Source organism: Lissotriton helveticus, chromosome 5_1 (assembly GCF_964261635.1).
Source record: "Lissotriton helveticus chromosome 5_1, aLisHel1.1, whole genome shotgun sequence".
NCBI classification, from domain to species: Eukaryota; Metazoa; Chordata; class Amphibia; order Caudata; family Salamandridae; genus Lissotriton; species Lissotriton helveticus.
In genome coordinates this window covers 1,804,900,904-1,804,920,561 of record NC_136065.1, presented here as the reverse complement: position 1 = coordinate 1,804,920,561, position 19,658 = coordinate 1,804,900,904, and the positions used below count along the sequence as shown (strand labels likewise).

The following is a 19,658-nucleotide window of genomic DNA, read 5'->3' as shown; positions in this document are numbered from 1 at the left end:
GTGACAAATTGTATTTATTGTTACAAGCTGTGGTATGCGCTCTAGTCTATGAGCGTGTGCGCGATGACGCGTCACGCCATAGACTAGAGCAGGAAGCGCACGCATGCGCACAGACAGCGGGGGAAAGGCGCGAACGGGGAAAAGCGGCAGTTGGCGACCGGAGCGGTCACTGTTAGACGCTCGGCGCCTTTAGCTCTGAGAACTTTGTAGAATAAATAAAACCACCAGTTATACACCTCCACCTGTTGTAGTTTGTGATTTAGGGGATAAAGAAGGACTTTACAGTGGCGACGAGGCTGGCATCTGAACACCACCAGGTGCAGGAGAAGATAACCAGACCCCCCTGCAAACCCCCACACGAGCCAGCAAGGCAGGATACCTTCAGGAAGAGCTAAAGGCGTGGCAGCAGCGCAACAACAGGATACAGACCAAAACTCCAACTCAAAAGTCAGGTCAGTTCTGCCCAACATACCAGGGGCCCCCAGCTAGCACCCTGGCAACTAAGGGAGACACCCCCAAGCTAGAGGACGGGGGGGAGACCGAGCAAACCGCGAAAAGTGCGAGGGACAATACCCCAGGTAGCCCAAGGGGCCGAGGCGACACGGCAGAGAGTGAAGGGGCATCCGGTGAGCATACCCAACGAAGGGCCCAGGAGGGAGACCCTAGAGAGGACGTCAGAATGGCGAATCAAGCTTCTGCTCTGATGGCACCCGTCCCTTTCCTACCCAGACCAGGAGAACCCCAACTAAAATGGGAGGACTGGAAAGAATACTTTCTCAACTACATAGAGGCCCTCGGAGATGAGAATGAAGGGGAATATACACCAGAAAGGAAAAAGAGACTGTTGCTCCACAACTTAGGCCCAGAAGGGGTACGGGTGTTCAAGAATCTAGTACCCAAAGAGAGAAGTGCAGCGGAGACGGATGTCTTTAAGAATGCTCTGGACGACTTGGACAGCCACTACCGCCCGGCGGTTTGTGTCTCCATAGACCGCTATAATTTTCAACAAAGAAAGCAAGAGGCGGGAGAATCTATTGATGACTATGTGGCGGCACTCCGACGCCTAGCTATCACATGCCGGTATGGGGCCCTGCAGGACGAATACATCAAAGATCAAATCGTGATGCATACCACCAGCAGAGCGGTCCAGGACAAGTTATGGGCGATGGACGAGACGTCCCTTAAGGAAGTGGTGGCGATGGTCAAGAAGGCAGAAATGTCTAAACGAGGTGCCGACGCGGCAAAAAGGGAAGGTGGACCGAGGCAGATGATCAACAAGATTGACGAGGCGCCTCAGTCCAGCAAGCCCAAAAGCAATTACGGAGACCAAAGGAAAGACACGAGAGGAATGGGAAAACAGGCGGCCCGCTCCAGTCCTGGTAACAAATTTGCTTGTTACAGATGCGGCAGTGCAGCGCACACGGCGCAGGACAGACGTTGCCCCGCGATCCGCGCCCGGTGCTCATTCTGCGGACTGACCGGCCATTTTGAAAAGGTGTGCCGGAAGAAGGGGTCGAAATCCACCGTCAAGTGCATCGACTCCGCCACAGTTAACGTGAGTGAGGAAGAAGACCCAGAAGATGATGATCTGGTTCTGTGCATAGAGGATCAGGTACTGGATGTAGCAGGGAAGCGAAGAGATAAACCCCGCACGGACATGCTCATTGGGGGTGTGAAGGTACACGTGGCCGTCGATTCAGGGTCCCCCTGGACTATCGTGCAAAGATCGATATGGGAAGAGGACTTCGCACCGGTGGTGGGGCCCGATTTAATGCCGCCGGACATCAGACCCATCTCGTACACAGAAAACTCCATCCCCCTGGTGGGGTGCCGGGACTTCGTGTTTGAGTTCAGAGGGAGGTCGGCCACCTGCACCCTATATGTGGCGGAGAAGGGCCCATCGGTGTTGGGATGGAGAGATGCAGGAGACCTGGGCATCATACTCAATCCAGGAGGGAAGGAGCAGATACTGTTAACAGATGAATGGCCCCTCTCGAAGGAGGAGGATTGGAAAGCGGCATACCCCAAAGTCTTTGAGGGCACGGTCGGCAAACTGGACAAATTTGTACATAAGATAGTCCTTAAGGAGGGGGCAGTACCAGTTGTCCATAAGGTCCGAAACATACCCATATCCACGAGTGAAGCGGTGCAACAGGAATTGCTGAGATTGGAAGAGCAAGGCATCATCGAGCCAGTGGACAGCGCAGAATGGCTATCGCCTTTGGTGGTGGTCAAGAAGCCAAATGGAAAGGTCCGGCTCTGTGTGGACCTTAGAGAGCTCAACAAAAACCTAATTGTGGAGAGATTCCCGCTCCCGAGGATCGAGGAGATGCTGGCGAGGACAAAAGGCATAACCCACTTCTCCACAATAGACCTCACGTCAGCATATTACCAAATAGAACTGCATCCTTCAAGTAGGAAGTACACCTCCTTTATAACACCCTTTGGCTGCTACCAATTCAGGAGAATGCCCTTTGGCTTGGCGTCCGCCGCGGCCGTTTTTCAGAAACTAATGCACAGACTGTTTAAGGACATCTCAGGGGTGCAGTATTTTCAAGATGACATTTTGGTGATGGGCTCCGACAAGGGAGAGCATGACAAGAAACTGCACCGAGTCCTGGGAGTGTTGCAAGGAAAAGGCTTAACAGCAGAATGGAGCAAATGTAGAATTGGGACTCACTCAGTGACCTACTTAGGACATGAAATTGGTACACACGGCATCTCGCCGAAAGAACAGAATGTGAAGGCGATAAGGGACGCGAAAGCCCCAACAACCAAGGAAGAAGTGCGGTCATTCCTCGGAATGGCCGAGTATTACAGCAAGTTTGTCAGACACTTTGCTACTCGGACCTACAGGATGAGACAACTGATCAGAAACAATGCGAAATTCGAATGGGACACGGAGGCTCAATCAGAATTTGAGACAGTAAAGGACTGCATCAGCCAAGCCATCCCTCTGCAAGGGTATGTCCCCACTGGAAAGACCATAGTGACGACAGATGCGAGCGACAAGGGATTAGGGGCGGTGTTGGCGCAGGAAAGAGAAGATGGATCCAAGGAAACGATCAGCTTCGCGTCCCGTGCACTTTCCCCGACGGAACAACGGTACAGCGTAATCGAGAAAGAGATGCTGGCGGTCACGTGGGCCCTTCACAGGTTTCGGCAGTTCATATGGGGCACGAGATTCAAACTGCAAACGGATCACAAGCCACTCATCAAGGTGTTAACATCCTCGGGCCATGACACCGCGACCCCAAGAATCGCCAAAATGACGTTGAAGCTTCTGGACTACACCTACGACGTAGAATATCTCCCAGGCACGCGGAACAAGGTGGCTGATTTTCTCAGCCGGGCTGCCGCGATGGAGGAGGCGCCGGAGGAGGCCCCGGACAGGGAGGAGATGGTGGCCAGCATGGAGGATCATGAGATGTCGATTAGCGCGCAGGAATGGGAGGCGGCCTACGAGCTTGAAGAGGAGAAGGTGGAAGTTAGGAGACACCTCACGTCGGGCTGGCCGGACAAAAAGAAGCTCAAGGAGGGTGTGCGACGATTCTATGAGATGAGAGAGGAATTGTCGCTGAGTGATTCGGGAATTTTCTTGTACAGAGGAGAACGTGTTGTGCCCCCAGTGACACTGATACCCAGGCTGTTGAAGCTGATGCATGAGGGACATTTGGGCATAGTGAAAACCAAGGCGTTGGTCAAGCAGATGTATTGGTGGCCAGGAATGGATGCCCACATAGAGAGGCAAGTGCGGGAGTGTGGACAGTGTCAAGGAGCGGACAAAGTTCTCCGCCCACTCAGACCTGCGTTGGGGAAGTTTGACACCCCACAAGGCCCCTGGGAGGATGTGGCTATAGACATCCTGGGACCTGTCCTAGACAGCAGAGGGGTGAACAAATACAATTGTGTGATAATGGACAAGTATTCCAAATGGCCTGAAGTGGACATACAGGAGTCAATGGACACGGACACTATTTTGCGATTTCTGACATCAGTGTTCCTTCGTGAGGGCATACCCAAGTCCATTCTCAGTGACAATGGCCCTCAATTTGTGTCAGACAAGTGGGGTCGATATATGAAAAGGAATGGGATTGAGGTGAAACACACGGCCGTTTATCACCCAGCAAGCAACGGCCAGGTAGAAAGGTTCAATAGGGTGCTCATGGGCTCCATTCAGGCAGCAATATCCCAAGGAAAGGACTGGGAAGCGGAAGTAATGAGCATGCTATGGGCCTACAGGATCACGCCCTCAGTGGTGGGGTACAGTCCGTTCCAAGTGCTGAGGGGACGGCATCCCTTCACCCGGGACAACGTTGCATGGAGGGAGAAGACCATCACCAGCAAGTGGTCCCCAGCGGTGGTGCAGCACAATTTGGAGAAGGCCCAGAAGATCTACGCAGCACACTATGACAAGCGACGCAACACAAAGGAAACAGTGCTGGAAGAAGGGGAATGGGTCAGGGTTAAACTCCCTACCCTACAAAAGAAAGGAGAAAGCAAGTTCAGCCGGCCCCTACAAGTTCAGGAGGTACGAGGAAGAGCGGCTCTTCTCAGTGACGGCAAGGTCTGGTCACAAGACCGCATGGCCAGAGTCAATAAAATAGTAGTTTGGCCCAAGTCTGAAGAAGACGAGAGACGGATGGACTCACAGGAAGAAAGACCCCAAAGGGGGCACAGCAGCGGAGACGGTGGGGAAAGTGTAGGCGAGGACATTGAGATGGATGGCCTGGGAGCAAGGCCTACTGATGGAGATGGCGCACAGGTGAATGCAGAGCAGCGAGCTGAGGGGAGAGGACATGAGAGGTCCCAAGGAGAGACAGAAGAGAGAGAGAACATGCCGGTAAGACACACCCGCAGCGGAAGGGCAGTCACTGTGCCCTCTCGCTATAGAGACTTTGTGATGGATGGACATTTGAGTTTGGAGCCATCTCCCAAGGGGTCCCACCATAGACTCTGACGCATGCTTGGGGACTCTTAACTTAAGGAGTAAAATGTTTTGTTGTTTATATAAAAGGGGGGAGATATGTGGTATGCGCTCTAGTCTATGAGCGTGTGCGCGATGACGCGTCACGCCATAGACTAGAGCAGGAAGCGCACGCATGCGCACAGACAGCGGGGGAAAGGCGCGAACGGGGAAAAGCGGCAGTTGGCGACCGGAGCGGTCACTGTTAGACGCTCGGCGCCTTTAGCTCTGAGAACTTTGTAGAATAAATAAAACCACCAGTTATACACCTCCACCTGTTGTAGTTTGTGATTTAGGGGATAAAGAAGGACTTTACACAAGCTTTGTTATGTGAGGTTGCAATGCACAAATATGTTCAATATGGTGTGGTCCGCAACCCCTAACTAATGTACTCAAAATTGTTTTTTTCCTTTTTTTTAAATACAACTGAAATATCCCCACAATTCTCACTTGAATTCCTTATGCTGTACGAGGTTGCAGGATGACACAACCATTCGTGTTCCTGTTACGCAGCATCCATATTTTCTTAGATGATGAAATTCACACACAGAGATCACATATCTGACACTTGTTATTTGAAGATGGCCGCACGCACGCGTTTGCGTGCGTCAAGTGAAATACTGCAGCGCTTTCAAAAATTCCTCTCAATATGGCAGTTGTAGCGCACGCATACGTCAGCGCCTCACGCAGAATCAAGATGCACCACAGTCTTGTGAGGAGATCACCTCAAGAGTCACATCGCACGGCCCAAATGCTCCTGCGTGTTTTTTTCACTAGTTATCAACTTTTTTCAAGCAGTGCACATTCCAAACTTGACTGTACCTCCTTTTCCGTCATATCCGCCAAATTGCAGAAGTGCTCCTCCCTCCGATTTTCTGTTTTTTCAGTCTTGGACTTCCCCGTAGTTCACAGCTCTCAAGGCAGAGCTTACTTGTGGCTTATTTTCATCAAATTCCAAGCTGTTCCCAAAGGATGCTGTTCTGACATCGGGTGCCAGGTCTGTCCTATGTTTTCACCATTTTTGTTTTTCCTCTTTAGCGTGGATTCCTTGGTGTGTTCTGCTCTTCCTCGTCACTATAAATGTTAAGAAGACTCCTTAAACATACTTGAGTAGTAGATTTACTTTATTCATAAGAACAAGAACAGCACACCAGCATGACCAGAGGGGTGCGCATCAGCTGAAGGTCAGGACGAGAATAACTGTCAATGGTAAGAATATCAGCTGGCATTCTAGAATGCCAGCTGATGACATAACAATTCCAGAGCGAGGGTAAGGAACCCGCGTGAAGGTGGACGGGAGCTTAGGGGGACATGCTAAAGGGGAAAAGCGTAATACAGTGCAACACAACACCTGTAAGGGGAACAAAGTTGGATTTTCTATCTGGGGGCTCATATGAATGGATTAAATGTCGTCTTTCCATGCATTTCAAGCCATGGGCTCTTCTTCAGGGGGAATATGTCTGAAAGGAAACAAAGATGAAAAAATGTATAACAAGAGGCCCAAGAAAAGTGCATCTAGATAGTTCTGAACGTGCAGGTGATTGAACGCGACCATAGTCATTAGGGGGTGAAAAGAAGGATGTGGCCGTGTAGTATGCTCTCGCATACGAAATAATGATGAAATCCTGGTTCAGTTGATGTTTTAGTATAGGCTTTATTCTCAGAGTAAGTAACCCACGACCAGCATAGAAGACCAACAGGATTACATTAACTGTGATATTGGAATCATTACATTCTAAGAATAACTATGACATATATTAGAATGTACATAATAGATTCCTTATGAGATTCCTTAAAGTAACAGTATAACTTAATAAATACACATACTACACATCCTTCCCCTAATAAATAAATTTAAATTAAAGTTAAATACATTCAGTTATAAGAATAGAAATAAATGTATAAAAATTAGCATTGTAATAATAAGTGTGAATACAATTACTTCCTAAGATAAATTAATTCAAAACATAATCGTGCAGTCTCAATGGAATTGATCTGATTCTACGACCAACTCCCCTATCATCCCCCGCACCAATGTTATTTGCAATAGGTTGTAAAGTAGGAAGATTAGGAACACAATTGGAATCTCCTTGAGCCAACAATGGAGAATCAAAATTAACATTTGAAGTAGAATCAATTGGAACATGTGGTATAGTTGAAGGTTCAGCAACTCCAAACCAATCAGAACTTGAACCTTCAATTAAATCTGCATCCTGCTTGTTAGAAGATATAATCTTTGCTTGTTGGTCAGTAATCTTGATGAGAACGTTTTTATTCCACCAACCCCTATCAAACAAAAGAGCTGCGGTTCGAGAAACTTTTACCACTTTTACAGGAGCAGAAAATTTAGATTGACCCTTAGTGATTTTAACTGGTTTTTTTATGATGACCCAATCACCGACAGCTAGTGGCTTTTCTGTAACATGCATACGATTGTCGTAATGATTCTTGTAACTTTCTTGTTTCATTTTTACATGTTCACGAATTTTTGTTAAATCAACCTTGACGTCAACATTTTTAGTTAACCAAGATGGATTTAATTTAGAAGTTGGAATTCTACCACGAAGTAAAACAAAAGGAGAAACTCCAGTGGTAGTGTGTGGAGTACAATTATAATTCCAGATTTTCTCGCAAAGAAATTCTGCAATATCAAGTTTGTTAGCACAAGCAGTTTGAACTGCTTCTTTCAACAAACGGTTTGCTCTCTCGACCAAACCATTTGATGAAGGACTGTAAAGAGGAACAAACGTATGTTTAACATCTGCTCTGTTTAAAAATGTATTTACTTCCTGTGAAACAAAATGTGAACCGTTGTCGGACACCAATTCATGTGGAGCACTTTCAATGACAAATAAACGCTTTAAAAATGATATAACAGAATCTGAATTTGGACTCTTAACACAAGAATAATAAATCCATTTAGAAAAAATAATCGATAGCCACTAGTAAAAATTTATATTCAGAATTAAAAACAGAAAATGGACCTGAGAAATCTATTGCAATTTTTTGCCAGGGAGCTTCAGGCCATTCTACTGGTATAAGTGGTGAATTGGATAACTTCCAGTGTTTATCTGAGCATAAACATTGGGGACACTGGTTAATGAACAACTTTACTTGACTGTCTATTCCAGGCCACCAGTAAGTGGCTTTAATTTTATTGGTAGTGCCAGTAATACCTGGATGACTTTCATGTGCAAGTGAAATAATAAATTGTCTAATACCAACAGGTGGGACTACTTTGTCTTGTCTGAATAAAATATCACCTGAAACTGACAATTCGGGTGCAACTTGTGCGAAATGTCTCTCTTCAATGGACATGCTTCTATCCATAGGCCAACCTTTAATTAAAAACTTTTTCACATTTAATAGGCAAGAATCATTTTCCATATTATGTAACCAATCTTGTTTAGTTATCTTTTCTCCTTGAAGAGCATCTTCTATAGTAAACACACAATCCGAATCATAATTTACTGACTCTTGTGTGGGTAATGGTAAACGTGATAAACAATCCGCACGGATGTTTTTACCACCTGGTACGTATTTAATTTCAAAATTGAATTCTTGGAGACGTGCTAACAATCTAACCAACCTAGAAGAGGCTCTATTAGAGGAGCTCTCCCCTAGCATATAAATTAACGGTTTGTGATCTGTGTATAAAAGAAATCTAGTTCCCCAAATGTACATTCTAAACTTTTCCACAGACCATGAACAAGCTAAAGCTTCCCGTTCGATAGTGCTATAATTTAGTTCAGCTGAAGTCAAAGATCGTGAAGCGAATGCAATAGTGCATTCTTCACCTTTAACCATTTGACTTAAAACAGCACCCAAACCTCGAGAACTGGCATCCACTGTAATAATACTCTGAATACCATGGGAAAAAGGTTTGATTGCGGGAGCAGACAAAATCATATTTTTTATGGAATCAAAAGCATTTTGTGACTCAAGGGACCAAATATATTTGGCATGTTTTTTTAAAAGGTCCCTTAGTGGTTGGACAATCAGAGCATAGCCCTTGACAAAACGAGCGTAATATTCACTCAAACCCAAGAATGCTCTTAAGGAGTCTTTGTCTAAAGGACTAGGAGCATTTTTTATAGCTTCTAACAAAGAAGCTTTAGGTTTAATTCCTTCTTTTGACAGATTGTGGCCTAAATAATCAACTTCTTTAGTTAAAAATTTACATTTTTTTTTGTTGACAGTAAGACCATGATTTTGCAACGATTTTAAAACATATTCCATTAATATATAGTGTTGATCCAAAGATTCAGAATGTACCAAAATATCATCCTGGAATGCTTGAATTCCCGGACAATTATTAAAAATGGAATCCATTAACCTTTGGAATATACTGGCTGCTGAAGCTAGCCCGAATGGTAATCTTTTATACATAAATACTCCAAAAGGTGTTACAAAAGTCGTTAGAGGCTGAGATTTTTTAGATAATGGAATTTGATGATACGCTGAGCGTAAATCAATAGTAGAAAAATATCTGCTACTACCAATGTTGGCCAGCATATCATGTATTTTTGGCAAAGGATGCACATCAATAACAATGTTGCGATTAAGTACCCTAAGGTCTGCACATAAACGAATTTCTCCAGAAGATTTTCGCGCTATGACAGCGGCCGAAACCCATTCTGAAGAATCAATAGGACATATAATGTCTTGAGTTATAAGAGATTCTATGTGTTTCCTTAAATCTTGTCTTACAGATAGAGGTACCGGACGCACCTTTTGAACAACAGGACAAGCCTTGTCTTTTAATTTAATATCGTGTTCAAAATTTTTTACCATACCGATTCTGTCCTCAAATACTACTTTGTATTTTTGTAAAACATTGCACAGAATGGGGTCATTACAATTATCAAAAACAGCTAGAATAGGTAAATCACCCAGGGTAACAGGTTCGGGATGACCAGGTTTTAAAATAATACCTAGTTTGGCTTGATCTTGCCAACCTAGAATATTTCTGCCATTCAATGCCACATAAATTTTGGTGTAAATTACTCTCCCTTTAAAATTTATGTTATCCGGGAAATAACCATGCATTGTAATATCGAAACCCCCAAATGCTTTGGGATTTACATCTGTGGAGAGTAACTTTTTGTCATTCCAAGTACACTGAAAAGTATTTTCATCCAAAATGGTAATGGGGGACCCAGAATCCGCCATAACTTGTAAAGATTGTATACCAATAGATATCTCACAAATAGGACCTTGGATACTGAAATCACATAGAGCATTAATTTGAACAAAAGAAATAGAAGCAACATTTAGTGCATCACAGATTTCTTCCTCAGAATAAACCATGTTAACCTTAGTCTTATCTTTAGATAAACGACATGATGCCGCAAAATGACCTATACGTTTACAGTTTGAACACCTTTTACCTTGTGCAGGACATTTAGGGTTGTTCCCCACGTGAAACTTTGAACCGCATCTGTAACAAAATACATTAGATTTTTGTTCATAAACTCTTTTGTTTGTATTGCGGTTAGAAATAGTATTAACAACACAATCATCATTAGATGCTTGTGAAACATTACACACTGTTGTAGACGAGGCGTGTTCAGCTAAAATTTTTGAGGAAACTACAGAGCATTCGATACTTTTCGCAATTACAATTACTTCATCCAATGTTGGATTTTTACATGTCAAAATCCTCTCCTGGATTTTTTTATTGAAACAATTAAAAACTAACTGATCACGTAGAGCAGTTTCTAAATAAGTTCCAAACTCGCATTTTGATGCAAGTACTCTTAAAGTTGCTAAATAGTCTTCTATGGACTCTTCCTGCAATTGTTTCCTTTTGAAGAAAACATGTCTTTCTACCATGACCGATGGCTCATCTTTAAATTGTTTGCCAAGGCGCGTTAAAGCCTCAGTGTAAACATTCCATGTGTCATCATCAAGTGGAGCTTGTACCACAGCCAAATTATCAAATAATTGTTGTCCTGCGTCTCCTAAGTGATTAAATAGTATGGCTCTTTTCCTTGAAGCAGAGTATTCCAGAGCATCTATTGCTTCCAAGTAATTAGTAAAAACTCGTAACCATTTGTGCCATGGAGTTGGAGGCTTGCCAGGAGCAATTAAAAATGAAGGTGGTGCTACAATTCCACTGTTATTATTGTTTGATGTTGCCATTTTAAAACAAAATTATTCAAATAATTCTTACTTGTTAAGTTGGTAGGTTTTAAAATATCTTTCTGATATCTTTTATCCACTTCCCTTCTTTTTTGGTAATAATGGATAGTAGATGCCGCTTTTTTACGAAGATTGGTGAGTAAATGCTTCCAGTCGCGTTTAATTGAGAAAATTGACTCCCAAAATGGCCGCTTGCGTTGTGACGCTTACGTTAGAAGCGTCAATTGCTCAACAACGCGCGTTGCTATGGAGCGCTGAGGTTGTTGTGACGTGGTGCGCGAGTAGCGATGAGTGCGCATGCAACAGCGCGTGAGATTACAGTTGGATCGCGAGCACAGGCAGTGCTTTTGAACAACGCGACCAAATTAAGGTATTTTAAATTTACTCACAGTTTTTGTTTCAGAAGCGGAACGCTTATTCCAGCATTATAATTCAGGGAAAAGTTGAAAATCCAGCTTAGTATCCGTTTTTGTACTGAAATATATTTTGCTCGCGTCGGTGGGTTTGAAGTCCAGGTTCTTTGAAGAAAAACGTCGCCAATAAATGTAGTATGCTCTCGCATACGAAATAATGATGAAATCCTGGTTCAGTTGATGTTTTAGTATAGGCTTTATTCTCAGAGTAAGTAACCCACGACCAGCATAGAAGACCAACAGGATTACATTAACTGTGATATTGGAATCATTACATTCTAAGAATAACTATGACATATATTAGAATGTACATAATAGATTCCTTATGAGATTCCTTAAAGTAACAGTATAACTTAATAAATACACATACTACAGGCCGTAAGGTAGACCAGTGTTTAGGTGAGAAAAGAAACAAGAGACAAGGGGAAAACAGTCTGCACAAGTAGCTCGTGAACGAGCCTGTCTTCGGATGTGATGAAGGTGCTGTGCGCAGCAGACTGCTAAAAAACTGTGAAAAAGAAAGAAAAATCTACACACAAAGCAACCGTGAAACACGCAGCTGGCGTCATGCACACGAGAAGCGTGATTCTAATATACAGTTTAATGGTGGTGTCATAATAAGTAGGGAACTGAAAACGCCGGTAGATAAGAAAGTGCAATAACTATCGTGGAAGCTAGAACTGGTTCATGGAAAAAAGGAAACCCAAGCGTGGAGGCGCGTAATCATGTTAAACCGTCAGCATGACGCCAGCTGCATGTTTCACGGTTGAAAACAAGCAACACAGACATGCGATGTCTGTGTTGTTTCAGCATTTAGCATTCATTGCTATTCCCGTCATATTGACTCCTTTCAAGATGGTGCTAATGGTAAGACCTGACCTCCTGGGTATCAGGCTATGCACCATCTGTTCCTGAGTAGGGAACTCCTCGGCCACTTCACGATGGCGCACAAGCATGCTTACATTCATGCGCCTACCGCGAGCTCCAGGAAATACACGTTGAGCGAGCACCCAAGTCCTTCCTGGGAGTTCTTAAGAGGTAGGAACCTCATTACAGATCACTACTGTCCTTTGCCACCTAATATGACGATCTGCATGGGTGTTCGAGTGACTAACTCACACTTTAAGATGGCACCTGTTTTAGCACATAATAGACAACAGACACTGTCTAGTTTAACTGTGTTTGACGTCAACGTCCACCAGAAAGTTATTACTTACTGGCTATTGGTGTTTAAGACGATCCTCCCACTCGCACCTCCACTTCCGAGGCAGCAGGGATTGGGTAGGTCGTCTGCACTACGAAGCTGAAAGTACCACTTCGTGGTTTTCCTTACAGGTTCCTCCCACAGAGTGCACTCCCACACCTCTATTATGAGGTGTCCCTAGCATAACTTACCCTTATGTCTGTATTCTAGCACACTAAGGGGTCGATTAGGATCGCGGACGGACTTTAGTCCGTCCGCGACCCCTGAGGAGGAGGGAACGTCCGCATGGGCTGCGGCGTTTCCTCCGAGCAAATTAGGATGTGACCGCCAGGGTGGTGGTCACATCCTCTATCTTTAACATTGCGGCGGGTGCAGCTTCGGGCCCCCGAAGTGAAACTCCGTATGCTTTTCCACGGCGGAAAAGCCACCGCGGAAAAGCATTACATTCCCACCATCCTAATATGGCTGGCGGTGTCTGATAGACACCGCCAGCCATGTTAGAGCTTTTCCGCCGCGGTCGGAAGGCGACCGCGGCGGAGAAGCTGCGGACGGAATCCCAGACCCACCGCCATCCTAATTTGGCGGTGAGTCTTTGGAGGCTCCGCAGCGGTTTTCCCGCATTATCCGGGCCGGCGGTGGCTTCCGCCGGCCCGGAGGATGCGGGAAAACCGCGATCATAATCGGCCCCTTAGTCAGTGATAAAAACTGTTCCCATTTGAGGAGGTATTACTACTACACAAACTGGGTGAATTTACCCTTTGTGACACAATGTCTGAAATCTATGTTTATGATTACGTTAGTTTGTCACTTGTTTGTTCAATGTGTGGTTTATTATACACAGTGCAAATTGCACTTACACTGATAGTGGCATGTTGGGCAGTGCGACGCCTGCCGCACCAAGATGAGAATATGTTTCTGGCTACCTGTATTACACAGGCGACTTGATTTATGATTTTAATCTTTATTACAGGTCGGGTTTTAGAAAACATTAAATGAAGGCATCCCTCTGTACCAATCTAGGTAATTTGTGATTGGAAAATACTTGGAATCACACAACATGATTCCAACCACTGTGTAGGGATTTTTGGTCCCGGCGAATTGCCAATGTATCATTAGTGATTTACAAACAGCAAGAAACATGTTGAACCTCTGATCCATCATAGATCATTGTCTATCTTAATAGCCACTATTTCTTTAATTAGTCAAGTAGGCTCATGAATTAAAATGTTATTTGAGGAATACGTAGTCTGTTTTAATACACACTTTTCACATACACACATTTATCTACACCAATCTACACAAGAAGCTCTAGATTTACATTTCACATACGGCATTGTTATAAAAGATCTCCAGTAATGAGCCTCCTTGTGGGTGCCCGTCTGGTATTACAGCGCTGGCCCAACAAGGAGCATGCCCTATGATGAAGCATGACACCCATCTGGGTGTGTGAGAGTTCTTGTTCCTTAGGATTCGGACCCCCCTGTCCGACTTAACAGTTTACAACTGACCACATGTTTTCTGTTTTCACCATAAGGAACTGCATAACCTTGGTGGAAATAGCGAGGGTGAGCAGTCAAAAGCCTTTCATGGGGGGGGGGGTTCGTCTTGGGCAAGAACTCAGAACTGAACAATCAACTGACATATTAGGATATTGTCAAGTCCAATGTTTTTCTTGTGAAAAACGGTGTGCTTTAATAACGTGACAAAACGTAATACTACGCAAGGCCTGCCCTACTACAGCATACAGCAATATCTTTCTACAGCTGTAGATCCCACCTGTCTCTTAAGAATGTCTGCTTAAGGAAAATATTGGAGGAGATTTGGATAAGGTCTAATAAAATTACTGCCCCAATGTGAGGTACCCAAATGTCAATTCAGTCTTAGCTCTATCCAGTCTCGTATGTTACTAAGAGTTCAGTCAGCCCACTTTCTGGGTTTAAATACGAAGTAAGTTGTAGGGCAAGGTAAGTCTTTCTGCCACTGCTCCATGCTATGTGTCCGGTTGAATTGCTTTTAGCGAGTGCCAGTTGTTTGTGCCCCTGTTTCACATGGTAGAGTCCTTCTAGAGCAGTGTTGCAGAGATGTCCCTGCCTCTCTGGTCCGGACCGGGTGCACTCACACACACAAGTTGGATTCTTTTGGGTGTTCCTCTCACCTGGAAACACATCTGGGTTCCTCCTCCTGGTCAATCTCTCTTCTTGCAGAGCCAGACACCCTCCTTTCCTCTCTGAGAAGACATGCAGACTTGCTTCTAGGCACTAGACAGATCCACATCTTCTCCAGGAAACTGCACAGATTTCAGGTGTTGTTCCTTCCCTTCTGAGAGCCTGGCTGACAGACAGACACTAGCCCTGGTAGCACATCAGCTATTTGAGCCCTCTGCGGAGCCCTCCCTCTGTGGTAAAGACTAACTTGGAACTGAAACTGAAAGTGTTTTGTGTTCCATTTTTATACACATTTTCCAGACAGGGATGTGGATCCACTAACTTAGGTTCTAGATTCAGTTTGAGGTGGCTCCCTCAAATATAATTTCCTAAATGTAGTACAGACGTATCCTTTGTGTAAGGTGATGGCTCTCACAGTAGGTAGCAATGATTCTAGCTCCAAACAGGGAACATCCAAAACAAGGGCATAATGAAGTGTGAGATATCGACACAAGGCTGTTATCAGCCTTCCTGAAGTCGTAATGGAGAACAGACAAAAGGGAAAGTCCTGCTTAGAAACCCCCTCACCTTTAAATACAGAATCTCTTGACTCACCCCATCTCCCTTCTTACCCACTAAATGGCAGATCTTATGAAGAACTGATCAGCAACACCTTACTAAAACAACCTTATGAAATTTCTAAAGGTAGTTCCGTCTCCATCCTTCCTCACTTCAGTGTTTGAGTCTCTGACCTCTAGTCACTGAAATGCAGGCAACACACTTCCATTGTCTAGATAAACTGCATCCAATATGCAGCATGTGCTCTGTGCCTAATCATACACTCTATATTATCATGTTGGCTTGGGACAAACAAAAAAATATATACAGTCCAGAAGTCAGAGCAGGGATACATCCATGTGTACCATGACTGGGGAAATAATGGGACCCCAAAATCTAGATCACTCAGTGGTGCCAGATTACAAGTGAGATTCACAATTTGTTTGGTGTGTAAGTGCATTCTTTAGACCATGAGTAGGATCCCCAATTCTAAATAGAAGTTAACCGACATAGAGTAACCCCTATTAGATGAGTTTTTTTAAAACTATTTTTTTAATACAAAGGTAGCTAGTACACTGAAACATATACATTGCAGATAGTAGGTTTGTATTCTTGGTACAAATTAAAGCATTAGTGAGCGGTAGTGACAGCACACATTTCCACAGGTTGTTTCCAGGAGGGATACAGGAACAGAGCGCATTCCACCATCTCTCTTCCCACAATGTGTGTTCCGGCCCGGGAGAGTAGCCAATGGCCCGCCTCCCTCTTGTGCCTCTGACTCAATCCAGTGTGTGCTGTTATCACTGTCATAGTTTCCCAGCTAAGGGGCCCAGATCATGGTGAACGTTTTGGGCCTTTCTGCGACCATACATACATTTATAAATCCATACCCACCCTCCATTATGCGAGTGTGGGAAGATCAGGGGCTCCTCAGTGTCTGGAAATGTCTCTCTTGGCCACTACCTGTCCCAGCTTGCATAATAAAAGTTTGCTACAAGGTAGATCAATTTCTTTGGAGACTCCCGGAGGAACATGTTTGGCCTCCCTGCGAAGTTGGGCCTCCAGTATCGCACTCATCTCCCCCAATATCTGGTCTATAATAGGACATTACCATAATGTATGTATGTATGTGCTGCGTTGGATTTTACAGTTCAGTTCATAAACTTTATTCGGGTACCTTGGTACCCATAAAAGCACAAAGTCATGACAAATAAAAACAACAATCGGAAAATTTAAGAACACATGGCAATGTTAAAATATATACAGCGATATTGCACAATCATTAAAATGTAAATCAGCCTATAGAAGTTATTTCATTGGGATATTCAGCCCATTAATATAAATAATGAAGAGAAGGGGGCCAGGGCACAACCCTGTCTTACCCCCCCTTCCTACTTAAATAACACCCGAAACCTCTCCTCTCATGCCGATCCTCACCTGTGCCTGGAGATCTTTATGGAGATACGCTAAAAAGTGTACCAGAGGCTCATCCAGCCCACCTGCCAGAAGGATTGTCCACAGCTTCACCCTGTTAACAAGGTCAAAATCCATGAATTCCATGTAAACCGGTGACCTCTGTGCGATGGTGTATTTCCCAATAACCAAATTCAGGTTAAGGCATTGTTCGAATGTTGCAAGAAGGACCTTACAGGCGTAAGGTGGAAAACCTGAGCACTCCTATGTGCTGAAAAATGCAAGTTAAACGAAGAAATTCAAAAGTTCAAAGTTTTATTCACTTTGTAGTATGATGTGTATAATTCATCCTTCCGAATCAAAAGTAATCCTTTAGATAAGGATGTCTCAAATTAAACATAGCGTAATGCTTCCATGGTCACAAAAGTTCAATATATCATGATTGAGAACAACATGAATCAGTGTCCCCGATGCACTTCGAGCTTAAGAGCTCATCTTCAGGGGGTCATTGTATTCTAGGAAAAAGGAGGAAAATGCGACATTACTAATCAGGACCCGAATGAATTAGGAGTAATCAAAAAGATGGGAACAACCAATGATTACAGACAAAGAAGGGGACGTGAGGTTAAAGATTACGATCTGAGGCTGGTGCAAGGAAGTTGTTAATAATAATAAGTGCACCTGGGAATTCCCGAAATTAAAAGGTGCCGTTGAAGAGCCCCACATGTGAGTTAATTATGCCATGCGATGCTTAAAAGAAAATCGATGATGTAGCATCTAGACAGTAGACGGAGTTTTGCGAGTGAAATCGTTAAGAGTGCACATTAGTAGCCCGGTGTTCCATGTAATGAAAACGTAGCATGGCGGTAAAGCTGACACAAAGTGTAACGCGGTGAACGCGAGGGTTCAATGGCTGCAGACGTGATAAAACAACGCCGGGTGTGTCATTAAAAAAATAATACGTATCGTGCCGGTAAAGCTTACCTCAAGTGAAACGCGGTAAGCGCGTAGGTTCAATGGCTGCAAACACAGTGAGCCGTCGCCCTGGGAGTGCGGAAGTGACAAGAAGCTTAGTGCATGCGCATAATGTCATGACCTTGGGAAATAGAAAGTGGACTATGGTGGTGCGTCGGGAGGGTGATTCGAGTGAATAAGTATGAAATCAATGAAGCAACTTTAAAAGAAAAAATGGTGAAACAGCAATATCATGAAGGAGCACCCTGAATGATTGAACATCATTGATTACCCTCAAGCCTATCATAATTACTGTGGAGTGCAGTAGACCCCATCCACTTGCCTATTGTTCGAATGTTCCCACCTTGCTCCGGAAGCCTTGCTGGCATTGTTCTAGAATATCGTTTTCTTCTGTCCAGGTTAGAAATTCGTTGTACAGAACTCTCCTTAATATTTTTAGGGTGTTGTCTATTAGAGATATTGGTCTGTAATTACTCGGCTGGGACCTGTCTCCTTTTTTAAAAGTCGGTACTATAATACTTTTGGCCCCTGTAGCAGGTAAGGTGGCACAAGTCAGGCTATTAAAAACATCCAAAAGCAATGGGGCCCAAACATCTGGATTCCATTTGATTAAGTCAATTGGCAACCCGTCTGGTCTCGGTGCTTTATTCCCTAAGCTCTGCTGGATGGCCTCTTCCACTTCTAAAATAGTTATGTCTATGGGGGCCAAAATACCAGGCACGTAAATTTCTGTCCCAGATTGTGGAGTAGCATAAATTTCCGAGAAATGGTTTACCCAGGCATCACTGGAAATGTTGCAACTAATCGGGGTTGATAGCTGGCCCATTGATCTAAGGTACCTTACTGCGGACCAAAAGATGTTACCTTTTTTTGAGCTAGCCGCCTCAGAAAGAACGTTCCGTCAGGAGGGCCTTCTTCCTATTTGCAATCACTGCGTTATATTCCTTCCTAGCCAACTGAACGTCAGAGGCACACCTTGGGTTGGCTGATAAGGCCCTACGCAAGTTCCTGTTGGCCAGTGTACAATCTCGGTCAAACCACCTAGGTCTTCTCTCTACTTGGGATACAGGTTTCGATAAAAGAGTTTTTGTGGCCTGGCATAATTTGGTAAAATCCTTAATTACCTCTGTGTGTAAGGGTTGCAGTGACAGACAGGAATCAATAAGATGTATGTTGCATTTGATTAATTGCTTAAGCACTTTGCCACTATCGACCCCCTTCCAGTGTAGTCTTAGGTTATCAGTCGATGGGTTCAGATTCGAGGCCCCGCGTTTGATCTGGAACGCGGGTCTGGGGGCCGAATTCAACAATGGGTTTAGGATCCCCATGATCCAAAACAATGACTTCTGCAGCCTTTAGTTGATATTCGAGTGAGGGGGAAATAAGAACAAAATCTATTGTCGAACAGCAACCCCTTCCCCTAAATGTTGGTTGCGTATGGCCAGATGCATTAAGCCCGCCCACCAGGTCCATAACGTTAACCAGATTGTGTGATCTTAGGAGCAAGGCAAATTCAGCACCCCTGTGAGCAGATTGCTCGGGGTAACCCATCCCTCCGACATACCCCTTAGTAGTAAATTTGGCATTAAAATCACCCCCCATATTAAACTGGGTGTCCACATTTGAAATAAAATAAAAAAGCCCAATGAAATTCTTATTAGGAACAGATCGGAAGTCATTATTGTAAAAATTCACCTAATGAAAACAGACTCGCCTTTTAAAAAACACAGCTTGATAATTTTGGCTGTTAGTTGCAGGGGCCTTAAAACTGCCACCTGCAGCCACATTAATCCCTATAAACAGATCACCTGACGGTCTACCCATTTTAGGGGTAGGGCTGC

General features: G+C 44.3%; 1 long non-coding RNA gene across 2 annotated transcripts in view; it reads right to left on the bottom strand.

The window, feature by feature from the left end:
- Positions 1 to 17,893, bottom strand: part of LOC144755835 (uncharacterized) — a 108,950-nt gene extending 91,057 nt beyond the window's left edge. Inside the window, exons 1-2 of one of the 2 annotated variants that reach the window (XR_013594979.1) lie at positions 17,827 to 17,893; positions 16,867 to 17,357 (exon numbers count right to left, since the gene is read on the bottom strand). This is a non-coding gene — a long non-coding RNA (uncharacterized LOC144755835). Of the gene's footprint in view, positions 1 to 16,644; positions 17,358 to 17,826 lie in introns of those variants that run through there. The other variant, XR_013594980.1, reaches the window with a different exon arrangement.
- Between the last annotated feature and the right edge of the window lie 1,765 nt (positions 17,894 to 19,658).